Here is a 17,357-nt window from a genome sequence, read left to right on the forward strand (position 1 = left end):
GGGAACGAGCCCTCCCGCGGAAGGCGCCAGTGGCCATTTTCTCCTCCTTGCCCACCCAGAGGGCCCTCAACCTGCCCGAGCCGGGCTCCAGGCTGGAGGGGAAATGCTGCCCCAGCCACCTCAGCGCTGGAACGAGCTGAACCAAGCAGGAGGGTGAGCTGCTAACGCACTCAGCTCCCTGGGTCTCCCAAAGTACAACCTTGGCCAGAGATGCTGCCTGGAAGTGACACGGCTGGGACCACATCCACGTGCAAAAGAAATTCTTTCCAAGCAAACACAGGTGGAGAAAAGCAGCCTAGGCCCTTACCCTCAAACACCCACCCAGTGACTGCTGAAGAACTACCAAGATCTCCAAGCCTGATACCCATGGACATTAGAGAAAGCCTTTCAGTTGGCAGCTTCTCCATGCCTGCTCACAGTAGTTCTCCTACACCATCTCACTTAGAGGGCTGCAGACCACAATATCATCCTGGTTGTGGGAATTTTTTCCTGTCATCCTTCCTTCTTGAGCTCAAGAGCTCCCAGCTCAAAATGCAGCAAAAGTTACAACCTCCCTGAAATCACTGTCGCTTGGCAAGGTCTGCTCAGAGTTCCCTGAGGTATGAACTCTCCACTGCTGTTCTACTTCTGATCCTCTTGTTCTTCACCTTCAGTAAGGCCCTTTGAGGGTTATAGTTTGTTTAGAAAGACACTTATTTCTGTCTTAGAAGATTTCTCCCCTTGTCTTTGGGGGAGCACCAATGAAACCTGTGCTGGAAGGATCAGCAGTGCAGAACAAGCCTAGATTAGCATTTCACCACAATTTCCTCTTATCCCTGGCAAAAGATGTCACAGATTTCTGCAGTGTCATCTCTTGCAACTAGGTGTGTCTCTACAGAAATGTGCACAACTTCCTACACTACTGTATCCTTAAGCACAAATAATCCCTGAATGCAGGGTCAAATGTTCTTTCACTGAAGCAGTAATAAAACTTTCTCAGTCAGCTCAGCAGAAGCAGCTCAGAACCTGCAATTTTTCAGTGCTTTGATTATTTCAATAGTATTAATATTGCAAGTCTGTCATTGCATTACATTTTCCCAGAAAATCCCAATTTGGTTTAAGAAAATGCATTCAACTAATGCTCAAGTGTGGCTTATTAGATGTCTGCACAGCATTTAATATATTATAGCAACACCTGCTGGTCTGGATATGGTTAAGAATCTGTTAGATCACTATTTCCATTATAAACTCTAAGTTCACAAGCTGGCCACAAACATTTAGCTTGGATTCTGACATGAGTGTGTGGTTTGTCCCAAGAGTTAAAAGCCCCCTTTGACTTGCTCAGAGATTTTACCAACTTTTGATGGTGGTGTTGTTTGTTTGTTTTTCCCCCCCCATCCTTGCAGTTTTAAATGGGGTGTTTCAAGGACATTATTTCATTCATGATTGACTTAGGTCAAATAATTCTTTCCTTTTGCTAAATAAATGTTCTTAAATGGTTGGCTTAAAATAGCCCACAGTGTGCAGAGAAGAACATCAGAATATGCTTGTATAGCTGAAACTTACCAAACCCCACTCAAATAATAGCTGGCTCTTGTAGATTATGATTCATTCAGAGATACCAAAGCAAGCTACAAAAGATACACTATGAGAGCTGAATGAAAGATGACAGTAGTGTTTTTGGAAAAATTTCAAGGTCAGAAAATGTATTTTCTTTTTGCATTGGAACCAAACCAAAGAACTTGGAAATATTTTCATATTTTCAGCATTGAGTTGAAGCCCCTGTTTCCTGCCCAAAAGGGTCAGGTTCCAATTTTTCTTCTCTCAGAAAGGCTTCTATTGCCAAAAGAAAATTATATAAAAATCAATATATGCAACATCTGGATTTCAGTGAAAATGCTTTAGTTGAAACCACACCAATCAGCTCTGATTGCTGACCCATCTTACAAATAGGCAACATGGAAATGCATTGGTAACTTGTTCCAAATCAATAGAAAAAACCCAAAAGCAACACCAGGGTCCCATTCCAAATCACAAATCCAGTTTCTCTCTCCCATGCTACTACTCTGTCACTATCACTCTCTTTTATTGATTTTTACTCCTACTTGTCTCCACAGGGCCCATGTTTTCACTCATCATCCAAGATGGATTAGGGAGCTGCTACAAAGAAAAACCAAGATACTGTGTATTCAAATGACACCCTATTGTTGGTCATACTCCCTGCATCTATCATGGTGCTCAGCCAGAATAAGCACCTGAAGGACAGACAGCTGGCTGAAGATGAAGATGATGTTAAGTAGACAGAGGTAAAGACTCTAAAACCAACCAAATAACAAACAGTGAGCACTCTATAATAGCCATCTGTCAGAGGAATCTCCTCGCATGTAGTAAAGATAGTTTATTGCCTTGGGGCACTTCTGAGCTAGTACTGGACTGTCAAAAAGCTAAGGCTGCAATGGTAACCACAGCATCAAAAAACTAACCATTGCTATTGTCTGTGGCTCTCCTTGAAACTGTGCTTGGTCTTGTATAATGTTGATCTTGCAGGAGTTCTCTTTGCTTCTGTTGACTCTTGGTCACAGCAGAACACTCCATCTTAGCACAAAGGTGTTGATACAGAGAAAAACTTCAATTGCTTCTGCATTTACAATCCTGTTCCACTTAGATACTGAGGTCAGAGACAGTAAATTTCACTTCAAACAACACCAATCTAAGACTTTGAAAATAATTTTTACTCTTAGAGCCATTATCTGCAGAGTCCATTGTGCAACATGACATCATCATCTGCACATTTCCTAAATTCAACTTTTCCCCTAAAGGGGTCTGAAGAAATTATAAAACATCAGCCCTGCAAAGTCCCATCTCTACAGCAGAATCTTTCAAATCACCATGTCTTCTATTGCTCAGTTCCAAATGTGGTGGGTACATACTCAGGTAATCAATATGATTTTCCATTTTTTATGTTTTCATTGAATTCCATTTTAATGTCCCTAGAAGAAGATGAAGGAATTGGCTTGCTGATGAAAAAAAATAAGTAAGATTTTACTTATGGGGACAGGCAAGCAGAGGGATTGTGAACTTGCCTGAAAGATTTTTGAATTTAAAAAACCTTGGGTTAAAGAACAAAAAACTGAATCCAAGTTAATAACCATAAAATCATTCCCAGCCACTTTTCCACAGGGACACAAGATTGATTTACCATATCTAAAAAGACGTACCTTTCTGATCATTCTACTGCATGGAATAAAACATTTGCAAGAATGAATAATGTGTAGAAGGGAAGACTTTGATGTTTAAAGTATTTGAACATTTGCTTTAAAGAAAAAAAAACAACACACCAGTAAAGTATTATGCCAGTGATGATCTGCAATTGAGATTCCAGCTGTAGTTCTGCACACACATCACTTACCATTTTCCTAACAAAATCCCAACAGCATTCACTAGCCCATTGCTTAGGGTTTTGCTACAATACTTCTCTACTTTAAGTAGCACTTATTTAGAAGAAAACAGCAACAAAAACAGACAACAAAGCCTAAAATCTCTTGAATTTCCCAGACATACAGAACAGAGGCCCTCACCCTGTTGCAAAGAGGTATTGCAGCCCACCAAATAATGGTGCAATTTAGCCTTTGTGCAGCCTCCTTCTTACCAGAATTCCAGCAGACTCTGCAGGAAAAATAAACACAAGGTTTGCATGAAGTTTTTGTTCAAAATTTGCTAGGAAGTTAGGGGATATATAAATAAGGAAGCCTTAACTGTCTCACACTTGAGATGCTTCCAACCAGGCTCTTTTCTGCTGCAGCTTTGGAGATGACAAGCTGGAATTATAGTAGCACTAGAAGGCCAATAGCCAAATAATTCCTCTTGCAACAAGACACTGCCAGGTCCTTAAGCCTTCTAGCTGCCACCCTGCTCATGTTGATGGAGAAGCTTTGTAGTATGTTCACATTTGACCATTTGGCCTGTCACTGCTCTCAGTGGCAGAGGGTGGCCAGGTGCTTCACTCAGAGCAGAATGACAACACTAGAAGCTGTGCTGTGGTTCCAACTAAGACAAATGCATTTATTTTAGTAAGATGACCTCTCTGCTATACTTATTACAGACCCAAAGCCAGAAGCATTCATTAGTGCAGTCACAATTACAGAGTGCAGAGACTCATTCATAACCACAAAACCCACTGAAAGTACCATGCACAACACAGGGAGTAAGTATTCACAAGATAAGCCTGAAGGTGCGGAGCTTTAACTTCATGTTGAAGACGGTTTTAAGTCAAATAAGATACCTTAAAATCTGATCTGTCAGAAATGTATAGATACAGATATATCCTTTTAATTTTGGCAGTTTTAGTCTCATTGTTATTTCACTTACTGACTTTACGCAGAAGTTGTCTAAGTGGAATTTTGGGATGCTTCCTTCTACAAGTGCAGCAATTCCCACTTGCACATAGGACAGTTCTTTAAATGTACAGACTGCACTGAGTTCTGGCACCTGCAGTTGTGACACAAAGATGCACTACCCATGTGTTCCTCATATTGTATTAAAACTACAGGTGGAATCTCCAGAAAGAATTTATAATACACAGCACAACTGCAGGCAGATCTGCTGCTTTTATGTGATAAATGTGTTGATGACCAGACTGTAGTAAATAGCATTCAGATAAAACCCAACAAGTATCTAAACATGTATTAAAAAACCTGAATAAACTTGTCGTTGTAAAAACAGAATATAAATACCTGCCAAGTCTAAAATATTCAACCCACTTGCTTACCTTTTACAAAGCTCTAATTTATAAACATTACTGCTCTTGCCAATTTTAATAAGAATGAGCTGAGCTCCTACCTTTTTAAAATCCTGCATAGTCCTCTATCCATTTTCTATTATTATCTCCTGCTGTAGTTTCAGAATAGGTCCTTGTTTGCTAAGAGAGGTTTATCACCATTCACCAGATCAAATATAATTTGCATGGCCTTAGATTTACTCCATGCAACAGTGGAAAAAAATACTTGAGGACTTTGTCTCCTACAAATGGTAGAGAGGCTCAGTCCATCTGTATCTCAAAAGGGGAAGGTGGTTGGAACGTGCCTGACAGCTGCTGCCTGGGGATCCTAGGTTGCAGATTGATGTTTTTGATAACCATCATACATTACTGTAAGGAATTTCAGAGGTACTGTGATAAGACAGAGACAGAGAGAGACTTGCACACTAGAAATAAATCTAGGAAGTTCTCAAGGACAGCTTCTATGTTTATGAGAGTTCTAGTAAAGAAAATAAATGTGCAAGAGATATATAACTGTAATGTAATATCTAGCTATTACAGATACAGAAATTACCTCATTATATTCCTTGAGATCCATCTTTGCTTGTTCTGCTGCCAGAAAACTTATAAAAACCTAAACAATATAGCCAGGCAATTTGCATGCTGAGGCTTCTCCTTGTCATGCCAGCCAATACTGTCCTCTGGTTCCCTGTGTTCCATCTTCTGCTGCAGTCACTGTCTCTGCTCTCATACTCTGTGTAGCCAGAGACTACTAGTTGACAGTACTGGTTTTTTTAAAAAAAAAATGGTTCATGAATGATGTTCCTCATCCCAGGAACAAATCAATCTTTGGCTCTATCTGTCAGATTATATCTATGGACTATGATCCTAAGTTCCTCCCTGGAATCCATGTGTCTCATTTCCACCTTTATTCTCAAACAGCCAACCTTATGGCAACAGAATTGGCATTGAGCTCTGATATTAGTATTTTAATCAGATATTATCTTAGACAGAAAATACTATTAGGATCAAGTTTTATATTACGGCATGTTTCTAATATAGTTGTGCTTTTAGGTGGAAGCCTGATTACTGAAAGGACTCACAAAAATACTTGGGTTTCTCAGAGAGATGTTGAAGTTGACAGTAGCCCATGGGCACTAAAATAGCCAGTAGACCCTAACAGAGCAGCAAAGATACTTGGGAGGATTTTGCTCCCTGTCTGATCCAGCAAAATGCCTATGAAAAAGCTGAATATTATCACTGGCTTCAAATAGTTAAACATGTTTTTCTATTAGAATTGCACTGAATTCAGTAGGGTACATTAATATTTGGTCATCACTGTCACAGTCCCAATTCTGCCATGAAGTACAGGCTAGTGGACTTGTGCAGGTATATGCCCAGCCTGATCCACTTTCATTCAATAGTTATTACTTACTTGTCTGTCTTGATGCACATTATTAAGAGATGCATGGCCCTCCAGCAAAACCTCCACAACAAAATTAAGAAACACAGACAGTCATCATGTCAAAGTCATAAGAGATTAAATATTCTAAGTGCAACAGCACAAGGGTAAATTAGTATTGTTACCTTCTGACCCCCAGAGCTGCACCCAGTGCCGGCTTTAAACAATAAAAATAATGAGATTTTTATATTCCATTTATTTTGAAACAACAACTGGCAGCTTGAAAGAAAACATGTTTTGGCAAACCAAGTTGACATTGACTTTTTTTTTTGCAAAGACTAGCTATACAGTGGCTTGTCACTGGGCAAATCTGAAAAATCACTGCTGCCTCTGATGTGTGTTCATAGGGACTCTGCATTTGTGAGTAAAAAAGGACATTTAGTACAGTCCGTATCTACTTTTAACAGAGATGTTCAAGATATTTAAATATAATCCAAACCATTTGTAACATTAATTTCAATGTATTTTTAAATAATATAAAGAAGAAGAAGAAAATAGAAGCTGACGTATGGTAAATTTCCATCCTAGAAGTTATGCCAGTGAGAAGTTGTAACAGATGGAAGTAGGATGGCAAAACTGAACTCATCTAGTTGAATTGAATTTCCAAATATTCCCAATAAAGGACAAAGTCCCATTTACATTGAGAATGAGCCAGTTGGTAGGAAAAAAACTATAAAAACTTAAAACTATATTGGACTATGCAAATGCTTCAAGAAATGTTATGCTATTTCCTGTTCCAGACCACAAAACTTCTCTAGTTCTCAATTTTTCCGTCTGAAAATTGGGGACAGCTTGCCATAAGGGAAGTTGCAGAATTTGATTTTATTAATCTTAATCTCTATTGATTTAGAGACTATATGCATCTTAAAACTCCAAACCAAGAAAAACATAGAAAACCAATAGATACAGAACCCCAACTGCATTTGATGCTAAATACAGGGAGATATTTTATGTCACTGGCTGGATTTTCCCAAGTACAGACATTAATACCAGCCATAAAGGACAGCTCATATTCCACCTATATAAAGGAAATATGAAATGGAAAAGATCAGGTCCTTAGTTTTTTTTCTGCTATTTATTATTATACATTATACACAATATGTGTCCAATTGTATCAGCTCACAGAATTTCCTGACATTAAATCCTTTAATGTCTATTGAGCTGCTTTTAATTTACATAAACTAAATATCAGCTACAAGCAATGAATAGGCTGCTCAGTGCCAAGCCAAGTTTTTGTTGGTGCTGGTTATTTCCTTCCATCCCTCGGGCACTCAGGTCCCTGAGAGGATGTGCCTCTCCCAAGGTTAGCAGGGGGTTCCATTGCTATTTAACAACGTTGCACTGAGCAAGCACTGCTGCTTGTTAGCATGTTTTGTTCAACACAATTAGTGCCTTCCCTGCTAGAGTAAACACTAAAGGATAACTCAGGTGATAGACTGAGGTTATTCAACTTCTGACAAAAGGTTAGGGGAATTCTCCTGAAACAGTAATTGTTTGCCACATGAAATACTCCAACTTCTTCAACACAGGAAAAGGGAAACTGTAACATCAATTGGATTTAGGCAAAAGGAAAGGAGAGGCAGGCAGGTTAATGCAGAGGAATCTAATGGACTTATCAATAGCACCTCAGGGAGACTGGACAGAAAATACAGAATAAAAGAGAGTTGATAAAAATCTCAAATTCATCTGGTGTGTCTGTACCTAGAATAACTGAGGCTGGTTTCCTCCTATCTTCATTTTTGCAGTGACTGCATAGAGAGGGAACTCCTGCATTATACAAAAAAGTGCCTTGGAGGATTTGGCATGGGATGTTTTCCCATGTGAGCAAAAAAAGATAGGATGGCATAGGAAGAATAATATATGTCTAGGGGTGACAACATTCATGACACTATAAAAGCAGAACCACAAGTAATACATTGACTTAAAGGTCCAGAGCCCAATCCAGCCATTATGTCATTGTTACCCACCTGTCACAGATGCAACTACTGATTACTATGAAATTAGTTCTGTTGATGAATCCCTTGGTCTGTATTTTAAAATCCCCATTTTCCTTCATGGCATTTTCCCAAATTTTTTGTTCTCAATGCTTGAATGAAGCATTTTTCTAGAATGGGACCCTGATCTTGACTAAGTGAGATGCTTCCATCTGACACAATACATAGACAAGACAAATAATAATGGGCAGCAATGATAAGAATGCCACATCTTTATAACATCCACTCTATGTATGACATAAATGAATACATCGGATTACTCCTAAAATAGCCTAGTCTAAAATGAGATAAGTGAATATTGCCATGTACCCCTGTAATACTAAAGTAATTGGAAGAGCAGGATGTAAAGACAACACTTAGTGCTCACGAAATCCTCTGCCTTCAAAATGTAGATTCATGTAATTGCCACTAACTGTGCACAGCATCAGTGTAAATTCAAGCATGAAAACTGAACAAGCAGTACTGAGTCTGACCTTTGCCAGGTAAAACCTTCATTTTAAACAAAAATCTGTATCAGAATCTGTGAAGTTATGCCTTTTACACCCACCTAGCTTTCCAAAGCATGCTGCAGACAACTACAAGGACAACACTAAGATAAACAAACCTCAGCTTCATCTCCAGTAAAATACAATTTCTGTATAACAGTTCTAACCCATGACTTTGTTTATCAATTGAACAACTGCCTGAACTTGCAGCACAGAGGGCAACCAGAAAGAAAATGTTTCTTTAAATGCAGCTGACAAGAGAGCACCTGTGCAGAGCATGCCCACATGAGGGTTTCCTGGGCTGATGTGAGTAACCCAACCATGGACTTCAAGGGATTATGGCAGGATAAAACTACTTAACTTGGAGCAGTAACAGACTCACACTTCTGTGGGCACAACTGGACTGTTGTGTAATGAGCTTTCGATTCAGAAATCCAGGGCTACATCTATAGCCTCTGGCTGCTGAAGATGAAAGTCACATTCTACAGAGGCAATCCACAAGAGTTTCATGTGTTGCTTAGATAGGAAAGACTTGCAGAGAAGAAAAAACAACAACAAAACAACACTGGATGACATTTGACATGTGCCATTGTCAGTCGATTTTATTTTATTACTGTAAGGCCTCAGAAACAAGATTTGGGGTGGGTTTTTTTCCTAAATATTCCTTTTCCTGTTTGTTGTTTTGTTGGGGTTTTTTTTTTGGGGGGGTTGTGATTTTTACAAGAAATTATCTCATTTACCCACTTATCACAGGCAAATTGCTTGAGAGACTTAGTCTTGGTTGACTCCAGCATTCACATAACAAAAAAAAAAGCAATCCCCCAAAAAACCTGTAAAGAGCCTGAACTACAACCATAAATCCTTGCTGCTGTGCATCTTTTGGAACATCACTTTCATAGCAGAGGAACAAGCAGAAGTTAATATGTCATCTGTTGCTACCAGTGCATCCTAATGCACTAGAGAAACAAGCACCAACAAAACAATGACCGGGATGCAGTGCAATATTGGCATTAAATCCCAGTCTGAGATCTAGCAATGCTATTGAATAACATCAAAAGGCAGGACTTCACCTCAGGAAATCTCCTTACAAAAGAAGGATTGAAGTCCCATAGCTCTAGGATAAGAAAGCCTTAAGAACATGTAGCAAGTTACAACTGGCAAGAGTAAACCTTTTATCCACTTGTTTTCCACAGAAATCTCTCTCTCCAAGTTTTGGTACCTGGCAGCAAATCTGACAGTGGGTTAAAGTGGCTAGAGATGTATCTGAATGCCTTTCTATGACTCCTCTAAATCATATTTAATCCTACACTAGATAATTCAGTTCTATGGTTGGACCTGATGGTTTTAAAGGTCTTTCCCAATCTAAATTATTCTATGAAACTTTAATGGGAATCTGGGATCTTGGGGTGCAGAGAAGATGGAAGACAAGACCCCTTTAGGGAATTAAAATGTGTATCTGATAGCCAACAAGACACTAAACACTACCATGATGGACACAACTTGGTATGTTAGAAGAAAATTGTTTATTCTTTTGAGAATATATTGTCACAAGCCAGCTGCTCATACTGGATTAGAAAAGGGAATTAGAAAACACACAACCCAATTAAAAAGTAATGTTTGGTTTGCTTCTTGCAGTTCTTTTGCTCTTCCATACTAATTTCTTCTCTTTTTCGTTTTTATTCAATTTAATATTAATATTGATATTCACAAATAATTCCCAAGGTTGGTGTCTTTTAAAAATGCCTCTAGCATTTGTTTTCACACCATGGTCTGATCCTACAGCTGTAAATGGAGTTATGCCAGTTTCCAACAGCCCAGGGTGTAGCCCCAAGCATTCCCTGCTGGCTTCAGTGGGAGAAGGACAATCTCTGATCACAGTCAACTTTCCATACCATCAGACCAGAATGAAAAGGTGGTCCAGGCTTTCAAGCAAGTGCACCAAAACAAACCTAGATCACTTTCACAAAGAGTTACAGAAAAGTTGAAAGAAGGATCATGCTGGAGGCAAGGCAGAATAGGAAATGTTCTCTTTGTGTTCTTCTGATAGCACAAGTTGGAAATAGAGTTGGCACACAACAGAAATACCTGTTCATTTCGACCAACACTGAAACTCCAAAAAACAAAGTGTAGAACTGGATGTGAAAACCCACACAGAAAACCCATAGATTTGCCAGATTTAAGGGCGAGTTCTCATTTTCCATCAAAGTGAAAAATAGAGCAAACTGAATTCTCTGTTGCTCTTCGAAATAGGAAGGGTTTTAAAGTTGCAAAGCCCCAGCTCTTCCTTGTTGAAGAGATGAAATGCATTCAATTATTTATTAGGTTCCCTTAAAACCTTTGGAAAATTTTCAGACAAATGCTTGTGGCAGCTTTCATTCTTTTCATTCTTGCTTTCATGAAGGAACTTACATGATTAGAAAAGAAAGGTGAAAAACTTTCTGTACTGAGTTGAAATAAATGGTTAAAATCAGAAAAGAAGAAACAGGAGAAAAAAAGCTCTCCAAAAGTGTGATTTTGCATTTCTAGTAAATTCCCTTAATCTTCAGGTTAATAAATGTGGCCCATTGTCCCACCTGTGACACTCTGAATATTTTTAATCTTGATAACTTCTCATTTTGGGAAGCAAAACTTGCAAAGAATGAGGAATCATTCAACATTTGTGTGCTCTCAAATCATTTGGTTTTGTTTGTTTGCTTTTCTCTTTTCTTCTCAGTCTACCCCAGCTAACACAGTTGTTGTCTCTCAGCTGGGCTACCTGCCTCTGCAAATTGGCTCTCAGTGTGCCCCCTCAAAAACAGTCTGGTGTGGTTACTGAATGTGATGCCTTTGAATTTTATATTGCAGAATTCCCTCAATCTTTCAAGGGATTTTTTTGTTTGATACTTGAAGTCAGGAAAGTCAATTGAAACTTAATTCTTTTCATCTTTGATTTATAACAACTGTGAATTAAGAACATGTTGTAGGACAGATCTGACTGTTTCCTCACTGAAAACAAACCAGGAGTTTTCTTAATGTTTGCACCTTGAATAATGGTTGTGTGGTTTTTATTGTGTTATATCACTGTATTTTATTAGAAAGCAGCAGTCTGCCCTTATTTCCTGGAAATTCAGCAGTGGTGCATTCATATCTTGTCAGAACATGGCAATGACTCAGCAGCACTTAGAGCTCAGGACACAAGGGGACAAGGGTCCTGGCTAACCTGGGAGATGATTTCATGCATTACAAAGTAGAATTTAGACACACAAAAATGGGCCCAAAGCATGTGTTGCAATTGTTAGTAGGATATTTTTCATATAAATTTTGAGCTTGTTATTTTATTTCAAAAGTTTCACATCTTTCCATTCTTTTAAGTGACACATTTCTGAATGATGCCCTGATACAAAGTGGACCCAGTCCTGACTCTAAAAAAGTTTCCTGATTTGTTTGGGGTTTCTTTTTGTTTGTTTGTCTTCAGGGGTTTTTTGTTGGGGTTTTTTTGTTTGTGTTCATTTCAGTGAAGAAGCTTAAAAAATATTTTTTAATCTGAATATTTATCTTGATCAGTGTTTTGATCTAGTCAATAAACAAATAAACATATCTCCTGTCTCCCTACTAAAGTCTTCCTTTTTCAGAGTTTATAGGAGACAGCACATTCAAAATAACCCACCCTGATTTGAGGCTTAGAGAAAAAGACACTTATTTCATATAAATCAATATATCCTTCAGTGAGGAACACGGGGCTGTATGCTTACATGCCAGGCAACAAACTGACCTATTTTTTATTATCTTATTTTGGAGATAAGGTTTTGTTTGCAAATATATGTTTCATGACTCAAAAACATTTAGTTAAAAAAGTAATTAAAGAAAACATTACTGTAATATTTCCCTAAGAAAGATACATGGAAATGCACAAAGTATTAGAAGATAGGGACATCATGCTATACAAAAATAGGAACCCTTGACAAAAAGAGTAATGCTTTGAAAAGATAAAGGAAAGATCAATATATTCTTTCTTTATAGACTCTCATCTTGTATTCTCCTGTAGTCTCAAGTCAAAGCCTACTTTTGTCTGTAGCCTAACAAAGGGTATCTGTGTTATGAAATGTACAGCAGTTCCTTCTTTATGCTGCCTGATAACTTGTCATTTATAATCAGTCTGAAATTCAAAACAGCTTTTTCTTTACCTGCCTGGCTCCCTTTGCAGAACAGCTCACAACCAGCCACAGTATGGTACCTTGTTTCCCTGCATTCACAGGCTTGTTTCCTTTGTTTGGTTCCTCCCCATGAAGCTGCCTAAATGCACTGCCAACAATGGCCAGAGCACAGAGCTGGGTGAAGAATAAATCTGCTTCACTGGTGGAACTGCCATAATTCACAGGACAATAAGCTTCAAGCTACATTACAAATTGAAAAAGAAAAATACACCTCAAATATACCCACAACTATAGGTGAGGCTGGGGCAAATAAGCCCCCGATCACCAAAGCTACTAATACTAGGTACTCCTGGGGGTGGCCCATCTGCACTGAGGGCATGATGTCTTGCAATAAGTAGCTGAAAGCTGAGGCATCCAAATACAGAGGTCAAGCCCAGAGATTCAGCTAAGCAGCCTACTTTGTATTGCTCCTGAAAGTTATGGAAGGGAAATGTAACACACTACTCTTCAGAGCAAGTGCAAACCACAGCTGCATAGCAATTTAAGAACTCAGCTTGTTACCTGTCTCAGAAGTACCTAGATGTGACAGCAATTACTTATATACAGAGAGACACAATTTTCTTCCCTTTTCACCCAATTATCTGTATTTAAGACGTGCCTGCTTACAAGAAGTCATGCAAGATGGGAAAGAAAGTACCAAATAATACTGGCTGCTTCCAGAATAACTTAAAATACCTTCCCTGGAAATGCAATCTGATATTCCCTGGTGTCTCCACCAAGAAATCTTCACAGCGTCCTCCTGCAAGGTACACTCTGCCTCTGGTATTTATGCTTGTATTTACAGTAAGGTTTTCCTCTCCAGCTGAATAGCTTTGGTATTCAGCAGTATTTTGAGGGTTTCTGGAGAAGTTAGTTTTGGAGGAAAAAAAAAAAATAGGAGAAGAAAAAAGGAAGGGGGTGTGGGATGGGGTCATTTGAGGCACCAGTCTGGGAAGCAACACCTCTCTGGTAGGTTCACAGCAAGGCAACTTGCTGGAGCACCAGTGCAAGTCATTGCTTCATGGACAATTCACCCAAGAAAAAGGCATTATCTTCAAAATCAGACTAAATAATTTTTCTTTCATATGTCACCATTGTGGCTAGTTACAATTAGATCAGTGTCAGACTGGTTAGTCCACAGCATTCTACAAACATTGCACAGAGTAAGAAGTGGGTAACAGATTGTTCAAATGACTCATGAATATAATCTTAGTCCCACAAAGCAGGTAAATATATAGGAACCCAAGCTATGGGACAGTGCAATGTCTTTTCAATTAAAAAAAAAAATAATTTAAAAGGTACTTCAGCACTTTTAGAGAAGTACAACTTACTTTTATACAGAATAGAACAGGAATTTTGAACTTGATTTCAACATTCAATGTTAAAGAAGCATTTCCCTTGATCATGTTTGAAGAAGGTGGGGAGTAAGGAGCATACAAAATTCTCGTAGTTCATGTTTCATTTCTAAACCCCAAAATCCATCATTGCAACATCTGGGATTGCCAGGAATCAGAAACTCCTTTTCCATATTGGCGTTAATTGCAAAATCCCAGCACTTTCTATTCATAGAGAAGCCCAGGAAAGTACAAAGTGGACTCACTTTTCTAACCTGAAAAATCAGTCAAGACCTTTGCTTGCTTGCTGTCCATCAGTCCCACCTAGAGAAAGCAATATGCCTACACCATGCAGAGGATAAACCTTCAGCCTGGGGCAGCACGGCGAGACTTGTACTGCTTTCCTTAGCACAGCCTGTAAATCAGACACTTGCTTTATCTTGACATAATTGCATTCATTATGTGTGTTACAGCAGATAAATAAGGAGTCAGCAGGACAACAGAGTAAATGATGCCCACAGAAGCACCTGCTTTGAAACTCAAAACTCCACAATAAAGCCTGAGTTCTTGATAAGGAGGCAGATGAATACTTGGAAGAAACGCTAAAAAGAAAAAATCCTTTTCCTGCAGACAATGAAGCGCTACAAGGACTGAAACCTATTTCTTGTCTTCCAGTGAGTTTCTCGTCTGGATGCTACTAGCACAGCATTCCTCTGATCATTTGTAAATGTCATTTTTAAAGCCTTTGAACAATTGTTCTCTGCTGAGTAGATTACAAGACTCAGCCTTCCTTCTTTCAGCTTGCAGACCATGCTTGGTGTTTAATAAAGATGTTGCATATTGTGCTTTTTCAGTCTGTGCTTCAGTGACTACGACCCATGCCGCACTGTAATGAACCAGACCCTCTACCAGTTCCAGTAAATTGCTGAATGTGTAATATGTGAAACGCAGAGGATCACACCCTGTGTCTGAAAACTTGCACTCATTTTCTCATACAGCTTTCTTCAAATCACCACAGATTCTGGCTGGATCAGGAAAGTGGGAACCAGCTGCATGAACTCCCTGTGTCTGCACCAGTCTCGTGCACACGGGGATTTCTGGCCCTATCCAGTACTGTCATGACACAGCTGCACTGCTATGTCCACCCCTGACTTCACACCTACTGGTGTAACTTATCAATATGCAGTATTTTTGTTCCTTTCCCCCCCAAGAATAACACAAACAACAAGGGCTGTTTATACAGATGAGATTGCCACTTCTGTTCAGTTTCCTCTCAGAGGTAGTGAGGCAGATAGAAAGGGAAAGTGTGATTTTGATCCTGGGCTAAGCATTACCTCCTTCTCAACCCAAATCCTACCTGCAGACAGGTCTGAAATTTAGGCCAGCAGTATCTGCTAAAGGAGGATTGGACATGGCTCCTCTGTATTCCCACCTAGCAAAAAACCTCCACCACAGCATCCAAAAAGCAATGAATGGGGTAAAGTGGGACAAGGCAAATAAAGCTCTGGTGATAGCACCACAGACAGAACTCTGTCCTGGCTGTAATTGTTGCTTGCAAGTAATCTAAAACTCTAGAGTACAAATAAACACTAGATTAATTTTACATCAACCATTTGTACAGCCTCCATATCTGCTTGCAAAATTTAAAAATTCCATGTGTCCAGTGCTACTGTGTGAACTCTGGACCAAAAGGTGCATGTTTTCCTCACTTTAGGCTGCAAGGTGCACTAATTTCTAGGTATTTTAGTGACAACCTCCAATTCTGAAAAGCTGCTAGCTGTTTATTAATTTCAAAAGGGGAAATTGAACTCTCTCTGTTGAATTAATTAATTTCCTTCAATTCATGCAATTCTTCTCCTTCTTCACAGTTTGTGATCAAAGAAAGGATGTCTTAAACAATGATAAATATGCTTTAGGTTTTACAGCATGCTGCTAGTTTGGTTTTCTGTAACCAATCTTTTGTTTTGTAATCACATCACACAAGGACTGTGACAAGCACCATGCAGGAACAGAAGAGTGGGGGCACTGAGTCCAACGTAGAAATCAAACAAAAATCACTTGCTACTTTGTCATTGCCAATCCTGAGCTGAAACAGCAGAAAATCTCCTAAAAACTACCACCTATGACCTCTGCAAAAACTACAGGGAACAAACACCTTCAATATTAGGATTGGAAGCATTTTTTTCTGGAGGAATCTCCAGCTGGGGAAGAAAGTGATTCTCAAATGCTACATACACCATCCTTGTCCTGCACTCAGTAGGTGACACGTGGATCTGAGTCTGTGCTGCAGAGAGCAGAGGTACCAGCCAGACGGTTGGTTCAGCACGCTCTGAGAGACAGAGCTGGTGCAGCTTCAGTCAGTACCACCACACTCCCTGTGCTGCTGACTCCAGCCCAAAGCAGAGAATGATGTTGTGTTTGCCAAAATATTAATGAGTGTTATGCTCCAGTGTTAACTAAAAACATTTCTTAATCTATTGCCTAATCCAAACAAACAAATTAGTATAATTGGAGAGCTGTGTTTATGAATACAAAGCATAAAGAGAGGCCACACACTGCCTTGTTGTCATTCCTATCAGGCAGCAACGTTCAGTTGGTTCTGCTTCTTGCAAGCTGAGCATACTGGTATAATTGATGGCAACATTTATCATAACAGCAGCACAAAAGCATCAATTGCTTGATGAATTTATTTATTCCTGCCCAGAAGTGAAGCTACAATTGGACCACTTTATAAACATCTAACTGCTGTAGACCTGGTCTGTTGTTGATTGCACTTAAAAGAGAAGAGAGAAAAAAACCAAAAGCAAAACCAAAAAAACAGGAGGAAAAGACCATGATTGGGAGGCTGGAGGTTGAGTGAAAAGACAAATCTCTCTGATTAGAGGAAAATAACCTTTATTTTGCCTAATAAAAAAGTAATCAAACACTTTGAATATATCTGTGATTGACAGCCACAGTATTATCCATTATCTGTTGCATAGTTTAGTCCTTTCTCTGGCAGGTTTTTTCATCCAAACCCACAATATTCCCAGAGGCAGAGAGATTTAAAGAAAGTATCAATCTCCCAAACCAACATGACAAGGCCTCTGGGCTTAGCAAAGCAAAAACATGAACCATATCACATTCCTATTTTGTGAACTACTTGTCTTCCACAGAGAAATATGGGGCCACATTC

Source organism: Chaetura pelagica, unplaced genomic scaffold (genome assembly GCF_000747805.2).
Source record: "Chaetura pelagica isolate M959 unplaced genomic scaffold, ChaPel_1.0 scaffold45, whole genome shotgun sequence".
Taxonomy (NCBI): Eukaryota; Metazoa; Chordata; class Aves; order Apodiformes; family Apodidae; genus Chaetura; species Chaetura pelagica.